This window comes from Gallus gallus, chromosome 7 (genome assembly GCF_016699485.2).
Source record: "Gallus gallus isolate bGalGal1 chromosome 7, bGalGal1.mat.broiler.GRCg7b, whole genome shotgun sequence".
In the NCBI taxonomy this organism is placed as follows: Eukaryota; Metazoa; Chordata; class Aves; order Galliformes; family Phasianidae; genus Gallus; species Gallus gallus.
This window is the reverse complement of record NC_052538.1, coordinates 1,290,361-1,303,538: the sequence shown is the minus strand read 5'-3', so window position 1 is coordinate 1,303,538 and position 13,178 is coordinate 1,290,361. Positions and strand designations below refer to the sequence as shown.

At 34.3% G+C, this 13,178-nt stretch overlaps 1 long non-coding RNA gene across 2 annotated transcripts in view; it reads left to right on the top strand.

The window, feature by feature from the left end:
* Positions 1 to 13,178, top strand: part of LOC101751439 — a 112,695-nt gene that overhangs the window by 22,511 nt on the left and 77,006 nt on the right. Inside the window, exon 1 of one of the 2 annotated variants that reach the window (XR_006939898.1) lies at positions 570 to 888. The exons of the other annotated variant lie outside the window; for it this stretch is intronic. This is a non-coding gene — a long non-coding RNA (uncharacterized LOC101751439). Of the gene's footprint in view, positions 1 to 569; positions 889 to 13,178 lie in introns of those variants that run through there. 2 annotated transcript variants of the gene reach the window in all.

The following is a 13,178-nucleotide window of genomic DNA, read 5'->3' as shown; positions in this document are numbered from 1 at the left end:
TGCCAAAGCCAGGGGAGAAATAAGTTACAACATCTTCATTGATAATGAAATTTTACAGACGTATATTAAACTGAACTGTTAAATGAGTGACGAGAATTTGGATCTCTTCATTCATGGAAGTGTAGAAAGTAGACTCTTAATGTCATTTTCCTGCAAGTCTTTTCTGTGGTTTTAGCTTTGAAGACAACACAGTAAGATATAAATTTACTGCAGTTGTCAGTTTGTCATGATAGCTATTTGATGTCCGGCTATTCGTTATCCATCCACATTTTGCTTAGCAGCTTGAAAAAAAACTGCTGAACTGTTATGACGTTGATAACTGTTTGTTTATCCAAAATATACTGTAAGACTGGCATCTTGTAACATTGCACAGAGTAAATGACCTCAAACCCTTTCAACTGAGTACCGTACAGTCCAAAGGAGTAACAATTCTGTTTTACTATGGAGAACGTATCTCCACATGTCTAACTCTTAGTTACCTATTAACTCCTTCAGTTACCTATTACTCCCCATTAACTCTGCTGAATGACAGACTTCACTGGAAATGGTTTGAGTTAAATCATTAGATTACCCATTTGCCTGTCAGTAAGTGACCTTGTGGAAGCTAGTAGAGGCTTAAGATTGACATTTCAGCTTGTTTTGCATTTCCTTGGCTAGACAAGCTCTTACATGATTGTTTTGGTGTGCTGGAATCAAAGCACTGATCTTGTTAGGTTTTGTGAACTGTCAAGTGCATGAAATTGTTGTTGTTCTTATCCAGTGTTTTTGAGATACAGTCAAATCAGCTTTAATCCACACTAGCACTATTTCAAGTTTTCAGTTCACATCTTAATTGCAGTTAGGTAGGGTGGCAAAATGTGATGTGTGACTGAAGCTGCCGGATTGAAAGTAAGTAAAATAATTCTAGATATTGCCAAGATCTTATGTATCTTCTTATCAGTAATCAATATCATATCTTAGTTTATTTGTATAGTTATTTTTTATTTTCCCCTTATAATGCTTCAGGGTAAAGAAGAAACTTTGCTTTGGAGATGGTTTGCATTTTTCTCACTTAATTTTTCTTTAGAAAGCATAACATTTTCCATGTTTCATCTACTTAATATATTCTCTTATTAATAAATGTCTGGGTAAATATGTAAATTATATTTATTTTATAGTCCATAGTTTTGGACTAGTATAGTCCAAAATGGTGGAAAATTAATTTCTTACTTTAAGAAACATGATGGGAATACGATTTCTACTCTTACCTAGATGCTCCAGTAGGGAGCAGTGTATTTCTTGGCATTAATTTTTATATTCTCAGTATTTGCTAGCTGCAGTGTAGCTCACTTTTTCCCCGTCAGACTCTGAACACTTGGAAACAGACATCCTTGTAAACAAATTGCTGACATGAGAAGCAGATTTAATATTGGCAAATCAGCAAAACAGATGGAGTTTCAAAACAAAAGCCATTTTTTGAGAAGTAAACGTAGCTCTACCTTTTATTAATAAGCTTGCCCCCTACCTAGCTATCTGGAGGAAGTGATCATTCTGTTATGCTAGCTGTAAAAGTTGTAGTTAGGTAAAATTCAGCACGCAGAGAACCTCATGTGATCCCTTGATTAAAACAGTCACCCACAGGTGTAAATGCCTTCATGAATCATGCATAAATTAAAAGGTGCTATTAGTTTCTGTGAAATCTGTATCGAAAATTGTGCTATTTATAGATGTAATCCCAGTAGGAACAGGCCTTAGGAGGGAGGAGAATTTTCAAACGAAATCTGTTTTTATTTTGACTTGTGTTCAATTATATTCTTCTTTTTTCCTTTGGCTTCTTTTATTAATATAATGAAATTTTGAAATAGTCTTCTCTACCCAAAATGTTACATTAGCTTACTACTTTAATAAGTAATGTTACCATTACTATAACAGAACTAAAGATAACAATAATCAAAGAAATCTTAAAATCCTTACTTCCTGTTGGCACATTTTTATACTTGGTAACCCCATCCAAATGAATTTAAGCTAGTTCCCAGGGTGGAGGGAAAAGTGCTATAAAATTGACTTGTTCACTTGGATACCTTTTCTGAGAGCTGTTGGATGTCAGTTCATTAAAAAGCAGAAGGACAACTGTGTCAGTGAACTGCAGTAGAATTATGTTGTTTTCTCAGTTTGGAACTTCTTGGTCTTGAATGTGGAGCTTTTATTTCTAGTTCATAGAGTTTTAAGAAAACAGTTCTTTGAGTCTCCTTATACGCCTGTAGGTCTTGGTGTTGAACCAAATCTTTAATTATCTTCCTGTCTTTGATTGTTGATTCTGCCTCGTAATAGCAAAACGGAGCCTCTGCTTTGTATTCAGTAGTGCTAGATAGATCATGACTTTGCTACTGAAATACTGTTTCTTCTGCTATCTTATTCTTATAATGTCATCATTAGAAATCTAAATTAATAAAGGCAGAACATTTTTTTTCACTTGGAACAGTCTTCAGATGCTAAAGTACAAAACAAGGTTTTTGTGTTAAAAATGTCCAATCTTGATTTGTCATTTGAGCAAAAGCCAAGGCTTTGTCCTGTGATTTGCAAGAATTTGCAAGAATCCAGTTTATTCCACAGATTACCAGCAGAGTTAAATTTTCTTCAAATATTTAGACATGATGTTGATTCCCTTTTGTGAATTCTTATTTTAGAATTAGGACCAGATAACTGCCATCTGACTTAAAAGATATTTTCCTAAATAGCCACTACACTCAACAATCATATTGCATGTCATTTGTATAAAGTTAAATGGTAGCTCCATGTTTAGCATCACAGGTTTAACTACAGGCTGAATTCATCCTGGAGCTGCTCCCCTGTTCCTTGGGGAAAAGTGGAATGCCAAGTATATTAATTAGGAATCTGCATGTTTCTCAGAGATACAAATAATGAAGGAAATAGAGTAACTCTAAAGGAGTATCTGTGGAGGCAATTAGCTAGATTAAGAAGTTCTTATCAAGATAATATATTAGGCTGGTCTTTACAGGTGAGCTGAGAGAGCCGTCCAGATGTAGGATTTGAACAAGTGATGATGTGTAGGATGAAAGGGTATTGTTTTCACTTGACAGAGCTGTAGTGGATGTCTGTGTAATTAACTGTTGTCAAGACAAAATAGTAGTAGAATAAAAGAAGAGGTGCATTTGAAAAAGATCACCATAAAGTTATAGCGTGACTCAAATCAGATATATTATACTAAGCAATTTTTAGTCTGAAAAGTTAATCTATCAGTATGCTAGACCATGTCATAACTAATAACATGGGATTATCAGTCCACTATGGCATATAAAATCATGCCTTGATGTCCTTCCCTGATTTTTTGGTGAAAAAGGATTAATTTGATTCATGGCATAAGTGAGAATGGGTCCTGATAAGCATAAACAGCTACATAAGCTTCCCTCAGGCCTCATTTTTACCTACAGGCTACACCAAAATATATGAAAATTCAATAGAGCTCAAGAGGAGGGGAGGAAAAACAAAACAAAACAAAAATGCAGAAAAATCTTAAAATAGCAGGAAGGAATGGTAAGGTTATTAACAAAGACAGATACATATTTATTGTTTTGAAAGATAATTTAAGCAAAAGCAAATGCCAGAGGTGTCCTCTACAAGAACTCTAAAGTGAAAAGGCACCTGCTGTTTTCTGTAAGACTTACTTAGAGAGGACATTGTCTTAAATTGAATTTAAGTATAACAAAAGACACTATTTCCAAATGTACTGGAAGTGAAGCTTATTTGCATAACTTCTCTATGCTTCTGGAACATAGTATGAATCTCTTCTACTGAAGACAAAAGTTCAAGTTCATGGTTTAAATTAAACTACATACGTTCAATTAAAGCATGTTTTGTGGTGTGATATAAACTATATGAAGCATAACAGATGAGTAAAATTTCAGGTTTTTGAAACAAATATTAAATGTATATTGTATTCCAACTTCAAGGACTAATATAATAGAAATGTATTGTAGGCCAGACAGTTGTTAACAGTTGGAAAAAAGAAATAGCATAGCTCTGTTTGTAGAGGGCAATAAGAACATGTTTGTGTTCTCTAACGGTTCTGAGCCATTGACAGTAAGCAAAACTTTCATTATACTGTTATATTTATCTTCTATAGTTAAGAGCCATTTCCAAAACGTTTGGTCCAAAGAATCCATTAACTGGTACAAATCTGATAGATAATGCTTTTGCAGATGAGTACTTATATGCTTTAAAAAAAAAATTACAAAAAATCCTTATCTTGGCTAATTTGAGGGGAAAAAAGTAAGTCCTGAGATAAATCTCTGGGGGGGAAGAAGAGTTTGCAATATCACTATCTTCACTCAGAAGCAGAAAAGGTCTTAGTTCTGTCAGCCAGCTGTCTGTACAGGCAACATAAATTAAAATAACTGCTAGCCCATCTCTTATTTTATTTAGTTAAAATGGCCTTGTCTGTTACTGCCTAAGGAAACCTAGTTTCCATGCTAGTAATTAAAGAATATACTTAATATACTTATGTCTCTCTAAAGGTAATGCCTTTATTTCCATGAAGACTAGAATAGATACAAATATCACAATAACATTGTTTGACAGAGCAAATTCTTAGCTGTTCAAGAGCATGTTTGATGTCCAGCAGGGTTCCATGCAAGACTGATAAGCTCCAGTGGAGAATTTCTGCTCTCATTATTCAAAGCAGAGAGCAGGTCCATCAGTGAAGCCTCAAGGTAATTTTGCCACGTAACTGCAAACCATTGTTCTGATATCCCTGAAGATAAGAAAGATCTATTCTGTGGGAAATTCCATGGTTTTATTTTAGAAGATTAAACATGCTATAAGATTTGTGTTTGCTTGTGAGCACAGTGTAGAATTTAATATAAAATGATATCACCTACAGGGTAGGAAAAAATACTGAGATAATGACTATTAAAATCAAAAACATATTCAGAGAAATTTCTCAAGAATGCACTGTGCATGATTCTTCTATGGGGTCTATATACTTTCCTTAAGTTCACAGAAGCTCGTAAAGATGAAGAGTACTGAATTACAGAGATCGTAGAGAATCTTGTGATCTTATTTCTGGGATTCTGTCAAGTCAAAGATGCATGACTATTCAATGTATAGCGTTAGTAGAATAAGATTTCAGTTCTAAGAATTCAAACGAATTCCAATTATACCTCAACTTTCTGCTGAAGGGATCACTTAGATTGTATTTCATAGAGTCTGTCATCTCAGCACTATTGCTTATTAATTAATCCAGAATTGAATAATTGATAGCTGGGAGCATTAGTTTACTATGCATTAGTGAGTTCCTAATGGCCCACTCAGTAAACTAGCAAGTCAAATAAATATATGAAGTAGCTGTGAATAAATTATTATAGGCTCAAAATTATAAAGCTTCTAACCATCGTCTAAATAGTGGAGAGAAAATATCCCAAATTGTTTTAAAGATGCTCTATGGCGACTTAGTGAGTAGGACTGTAACAGTGGCTGTTTACACGGGACAAGATTTAGTGACCTGAGTATCTGTGCAACCCTCCCTTTCTAGCTTATTAAATGCAGAGCATTATTTATGAACTTTCTTGCTACTTAATAATATTAGATTAACCTTTGCAGGTGGTAGGTTGTATCAGTTTAAATCAATGTTGCATTTGGATGTATGATCTGTCACTGGGAGTGTTGCGGTTTTTCTTTTTAACCTTTGTTTTCAGTCTTCATTTCTGCTCTTGACTTTTTCATATTTGAATCTGATAAAAGCTAACTCTGAAAGCTGCATGACTCTGACAGTACAAAAAAGACGTAAAAAAAAAAAAACTGGAAAACTTAATTAAATAATTGTTTAAATATTTATTGGTATAGTTGCAAATTCAAACTGTGGTTTAATGAAAATATAGAATCCCAGCAAGCAGTAATAAAGTTGTCACAGATGTCAGAGGCAAAGTGAAGAGTGTAGTGTGATAATTATCAAAAGGAAATATGAAAACCAGTATTAAGGTATTAACTAATATAATTAATTAATCAGAACACTGAAGCCTGCTGTGGATGAGTCTCTACTCATGTTTCTTGAGCTTTTGAGTTTATAGTAAAGTGAAAGAAAGGGCTTAGGTGGCTGTTTTATGTAAAAAGATCAAGTCTGCTCATATTTGATAATTTTTTTCATATAATGTATTCTGAAAATGGTTGCAAGCAGTATTTCTTTACACTGAGTATAATTTTCTTGATTAAGTACCAGATGTTTGGTGAAGTAGGGAGTATTTGACATAGTTAGAAACAGGAATACATAGAGAGCTAATCCAAAGCCCTAGATATCAATAAAATGATTTTCACTGATTTAAATAAGCTATAAGTCAGACCAGTGTCACAGAAATCATGTGAGTAATGGACTCCCTCATATACAGTCATAAAGGAATTCTTAATATTTTTGTCCAAATAGTGTGTTTGAAATGCTTCCAGCACATTTTGGCTCTGATGTGATGTTAATTTACTTTAGCTTGTTAAGCCACTGTTGCACAATTTAAATAAATGTTATTTTAATGAACACAGATAAGAATAGATGGATTTTAATTGGTGAGTCTTGACTTATATCTCACTTGTGCTGGAGTTGCAGTTTGGATTCATATACTATTTATTCACATGAAAGAGGGTTACATTTGAAACTCATAAATGCAGAATTAACTGACAGCCTTCTTACCAAAAGCTCAGGTAACCACAGTAAATTGTAGTATAATATTTAGAAATGGCCTATTCCAAGTTATCTCTTTCTCAAGCCGTTTACAGTTTGGGTAATCGGAATATGGAATATCTCAAGAGTGAATTGTATGTGATGTTGAAAATTGCATTATTTTTCATACTCTAATAGTGTATCTCAGGATTCTTAGAAAAACAGAAGAATATTTTGGCAATCTGATGTTCAAGAAGGTCGTATATCAAAATTCTTTATATAGTTTAGAGAAAGATAAGATTAGAAGGCTTTTAAAATCTGAGTCTAGATTTAGGTTTACAGCTTTGGACATTGTAAACAAAATGAAGTTTCCCTGGCATAGAGTTTTCAATCAGAAATGACAAATAAGCTTTAAAATTATAAAGAGAAAGATATCCAAGTAGCATATCATAGCAAGTAACGTAGTATTTTCTGACATAAAGAGTGGAATAAAATTATTGAAGACTTGTTAATGAGTATTATAACTGGCTTTTTGTTATTTCTCATTTGTTTATTCCCCAGTCCAGGTGAAATCTCTGGAAGTCTAGGTAAACGTTCTTTCCCTCACTGAGTTACTAGGAAATCTTAGTTTGGCTTTGGTGTGAAACTTTGTTCTCCTTGTGTGGCTGCTGAGTGCTGATGATTCCTGGCATAACTTTAAAATGGCAAAAGATTGTCACTTGATCCTTGATTTTCTTTTATTTCAATCCCTGCTGAAAATGATGCAAATCATCCACTCTCTTTGCTAAGTATAAACCCAATAAAATTATTATATTGCTTGAGAGTAAAATTGCTAATTCAGTAACTGAGCATCAGTCAGTAAAACTGAACAAACATCCTGCCTGCCTCATGAAGAGTTTTTCTCACTTTTCTGTTCAACTGATTTAATACAATTAATTATGTTGGAAGGTGCCTGAACTCACTTCCTCTTTCCTTTTCAGCTGCCTTATTATAGGTCAGATGGTACTTTACTTCAAATCACATAATATGGTAAAAAGGTCTGTTATTTGACCTAGGACTAGGGTCACACAACCAATCTTAGCTAGTCTAGAGTTTAAATGTTTGCATTACCAAAATGTACTGAATAATTCAAAATTTAAACTTGGAAACTTCCAGGCAAAGTGTTGTTTAATTGTTGCACAATATAATGGAACTACAATGGTGACTGTTAATGAATTTAAGGTGTTTGCAAAATGAATATACCGAACCATTCACTCCACAATTCTATTACTGCGGCCATGTTCTATTTGATGAGGGCTTGAAGAGACATTTCCTATTTTATTTGATTTATAGCTGCATAGCTTCTCAAACAGCAGGAATTTTCCACTGGTGACTGCACAATGCATGGAAAGGACAGAATTATTTTTAACATTGATCGTTTCATCAATCGCTATTTCTCTTCTGTAGTCAATATTTCCTACTTCTGCAGAATTTATTACCCACTTAACTGTAAGAAAATGTATTTAGAGAGTAAACTTTGCAAATACACTTGTGTTGTAGCACATCAGGTTTGGTGATTTCCTGAAAAATCACCAAGAAAAAATAAGAAAGACTCAGAAATGTTGCGTGGCTTGAGAAATACAATGGAGATGCTTGTTTAAGAAAACACCTGCAATAACTGTGAATTAATTAAGTTCATTAGTGAAGCTTTGGAAAAGAGCTAGCATGTTACTATGTTCGCTTCTGTTCCAAAATGCTTCTAATGCTAGAAGAAAATCTAGTCATATTGTGCAGAGTATTGTGTGTTCTAAGAACATCTGTCTTGTGCAGCATTAGTTCACATGCAGCTCTCACTTCAAGTGTTTACTGAGCAAGATGGTTTAGGGAGACCTATTTTGTTTAGTTACTGTAACTCATTTGGAATGAACAGAAAAAAAGATCCCTCACATCAGAGAAAGCAAATTAGTATTACTTTAAAGTGAAACTATGTGAGAAGATGTGTTTTATACTGATCACGAAGACCAGACAAATGTTGTTTCCCAATGCTGACACAAACAGACAAGAAATGCTTCTTTTACCATTTAGTGTCAATTTAGCCTAATTAATATAATATTACTTTGAGAGATTCACAAGTAAGAAAAGCCAAAGCTATTGTTGGTTTGAGGGATTCATGTTCCAGAAGTGACACCCTTAAAAAATCTTACTGTGACTGTGATTCACAGAAAATTCTGCTGGTTTTGAAAAAGCTGTTGAAGGTCACAAAATGCTCACCTTTACATTTTAGCCCTGATGTGTGAATGCAGTAACTCACTAATCAACTGCATGCTCTCATAATTTGCCTCACGGTCTCACAACCTAACAGGGGCAAAGTTTTCACGACGTTCACTCACTTATTACGTAAACTGAGGAGAAGGCGAGTGTCACTTGTAACAAGGCCAGAGAATCAAGACCCTATCTCAGTTCTCATTCAAAAAAGGAAAAAAAGAAAAGTGCTATATGACATCGTCATCCTTGTCATTGTTTTTAGCTTTTTCATTAGAAACTTCCTTAGCAAGTTCATATGAAGGTTGTTGTGCATGTGTGTGTCCCTGTGCATGTGTTCCCCAAGTATTTCTCTTTCATTTATTGTGGGTTTTAACAAACTAAAGCTTAATGTGAACTGGTGAAATCTTGGACGGCAGTTTTAAAATTGTCTCTTGAGTTCCAGGAATTCGGTTATCATGAATTACTATTCTGAAAAAAGATGAGTTCCTGTCATCTAAAAAGCAAAGCAAATGTTTGTTGGCAAATGCCAACAAAATCTATGCAGAAATTAAGTACTGAGATTTTAAAAGCCTAAAAGAAAAGTGTTTTAAGACAGGGTGGGATTTAAGCATCTGGATTTAAACTGAGATATTTTGGTTAGCTTTCAAATCTTAAATATTTACATTAAATGCAAATATCCATGATCATTTATTTAGAGATTGAAAGTATACTACAAATAGATCATTTTATGGAAACCTAATGCATTTATAACAGAAAGCTAAACAACTTTTCAGTTGTTTTCTTTTGTTTTCAGAATAGAAGCTGAAGTTTTAATAAGTTTTCCTAGCCACTAGTAATTTTCATTGTACAGTACTTAAGAAGACACGCTGGGCAGTAAATATCATTAACTTCATTGATGATGATGATGATTTTCATTTTTAAGTTTATGATTAGCAGAATAGTATTAGAATAACCTTGTTTTTTCTGATGATAATGAAACTTGAGTTTTTGTTTGTCTGAAACTTATGAAACTGCACTTTTGAATTTGAACCTTTGTTTGTAGTTATTGAAAGGGTGGTTGGGCAATTCAGCATCTGTCAGTTAAATGGGTATACATGTGCCTGAAGGCAGGTACAAAATGAAAAGTCCTGCTTGGCATGGTCTGCTAGTTAAGAGCCTTGTCTGTATTAACTCAGTTTTGCAACACTAGCTACAAGCTTTTGTGAATTGAGATTTTTGAATCAAATTTAACTGCTAAAGAAAAAAAGTATTACTGTGTGAGATGCATGGTGCAAAGCCTCTGAGAAAAGTACAGATGGAATCAGTATGATCCAGAAGTCATGCCAGGCAAAACACAGCCTTTTGTTTGTAATAGATGGCTTCTCTACAGGTCTTCTCAGACTGGTGCACATCGCTCACTGTAGGCATGCATGGTCTGAATTGTCTACCACAGAATAAAGAGTCTAAAGATACAATTAAAATGTTGTATGAAGGTACAAAATTCTGTTTTGTTTACATTTGTAGAACTGTTAGAAGGTTATGTGTGAGATCAGCTTGAAGCTAGGAACTTTTCAGGTTGCTTTGAAACTTGCTGCATAAGCAGTTCTGGAAGTCTGCCAAAGTTGCATCAAATGGCTCAGAATATTTTGTTGGAGATATATGGGTTTGTTACTGGAAAATCCATGAGTGTTTGGAAGACAATAACACAAACAAAAATGTTCTTTTTTTGTGTGTGTGGAAAAGCTGCCAGCATTTTAGGTAACACTTAGGCCGAAAAGACTTTCAATGAGAAAGCCTCCATCATCTATTTATTTTACAGGAAACAATCTTTTAAGTAGGATTTTATTAAGGCAAGAGGAAACACTCTTAGCAGTTTATTTTCCCAGTGGTAGTGTTATTTGTTTTCTGCACCTAGAAATATGAATATGCATCAAAGAAGCTTGTGTGGCCAAAGCTGAAACTGCTTTTCCTTGTAGATCCATGACGATTTCATATGACTGCTTCCTTTCTTGAGGGTATTTTGTGTTAAGGAGGCTCTGCTAGCTGCTGGCTGTAGCACCTCCAAAAATCCCTTTCCTGATCTAAGTGCTCAGCTGAGAAAGAGTAGTGCTTAATTAAAATCAGAACAAAATTGTATTTCTCAGAAAAGCACAATTGCAGAATGATTAAAGGAACTAAGGACAAGGTCTGGCTGATACTTTGAGTTTCCCCTATTCATTTTTGTTCTAGTCTGCCAAATAAGCAGTTTAGAAACCACTTGGCTTCTTTAAGACTCAGCTGGCAAATTTAGGTCACAGAAACCATGTGTTGAGCCATGCTTCATTGCACTTACTTTACCTCACATGGTGGTCCTCTGAGAAGCCTGCCATTCATGCTGTGGCTGTTACTGTTTAGTTTCTGAGATGACAGCCTATTTAGGCTGTTGTATATGAGGCACGCAGACTGTATTTTGTTAAGACTTGGACCTGAACTACCAGCACTTTTAGGTTCCGTAGGAGATGCTTTTTAGCAGGCATGAATGTATAATCTTTTGTCTTTCAATTCTCACAGCATCCCCTGCTATGGTATTACAAATTTCAAGACACTCTTTTCTAAAATACTGAAGTGCATACGAAGCTAGCATATGCAATATTCTTTCAATGTTGTCTAAATGAAAATATGGAAACTATATAGCAGGCATGGTCTGTTTCAGCACCTGATATCTTAGCATTGTTCTTTGGGAGCTGTGAACTGCCTTGTAAAAGGCTATATCCATACAGAAATGGATTATCTTGGACATCTGATGGTGCAGGAATATAACTTTTCTATATGGACTTTTGAATCAATAACCTAATTAATCTCCTTACTAATGAATCTTTACATTTAACTTATTAATAACTAGCTCACATTTTATATTTTGGAGCCAAACCCAATCAACAACTTAGTAAAATATTTAAATCCCTCACAGAGATATATTTAAAAGATTGTTTTCTTTTTTTTTCCTTTTTTTTCCCTTTTTTTTTTCTTTTTTCTTTTTTCTTTTTTTTCTGTGGCTGTCAAACTGGTTAGGGAAGCTGATTGGAGTTTTCTTCTTGTAACAGGTAATAATTATCTTGAGGAATGGCTGCTTGCTTTAGTTGTGGGAAGTAGCTTAGGGACTTATCTAGTTTTTGAAGAATCTGAGCACATGTGGTGTGAGCATTCTACATCTTGAGGTTGCATGAGGACAGGGCCACATGACTGATGTCTCAGAAGAGTTAGTCTTTTCAAACAGAAGCTGTGTTTCTTAGAGCACTGTTGGAATGACTTGTTTGCTGCTTTGGATCTGAGGAGTTTTGTCCATTGAGTTCAGCTCTGGTAGGAACATGGTTATCTACTTATGCTTCTCTTGTGGCTCTCTGTACAAAGTTTGCACATCTGCTATTAATTGTTTTATAGGGACATGAAATGGGCTTGGGTCTGTATCATTGTGTCAATATGTTTCTGTCCTGTTGCCAGGCATGAATGAATGATACTGTAAACTACTTGCAAACAAGAACTGTAGTCTTCTGTGCCCTCTGTGCTAAAGCCTATTCCTAGATATGTGTCTACACTGGGTCCACTTGTGCTTGATAAATGGAGTAACAGCTAACTTTCAACCATTTTTCAGCATATTTCCTCATATCTGTGCATTCAGCTCTCATTATGTTTCATCAAAAATATATTTATTGAAATAAAAGACTTTCAGGTTTTAGTCCTCCACAGAAGAGTCAGTGTTTTAGCTATTTATAATTAGGAGCAGATGTTGCCACTTGGCTACTGGAAGTAACATTAGGAAATTACAAAGTAATGGAGTCACTTTCATCACCTTGTTTTGTATTAATGTGAGACAAGAAAGTAAAGGACTACTTTAATTGCTTTTGAAAGTTTTGGAATTCAAAATTGCTTTGAATTTAGAACAGTCAGTGTGCCAGAGGACTTATTAAATGTAACAATTTCATTTACAGAATTTATTGTTTTTTTTGATGGCTGTACAGTTGAAGTTAATTTATTTTGAGACTATTCATTAGAAATAATGACATATTTTAGTGATGCTATATTTAAATCCTGTATAATCTATCATGTAATAGATCTTATCTTAGGTACAAGATTAGATTTCTTCTGTATTATTACATTTTTAAACTCATAAAACTTGATAACAAAATTAAATTCCTTAAGTGGCGTTTCCGTTTCTTCTTTCCTGAATGAGAGAACAGTGGACTGACTCTTTCAGTTATAAAGTTCTGTCCTGTAAAAAGTTAATATCATTATAACAGATCTGATCTTTTTGCTGGTAAGTGATGATATCACTTCA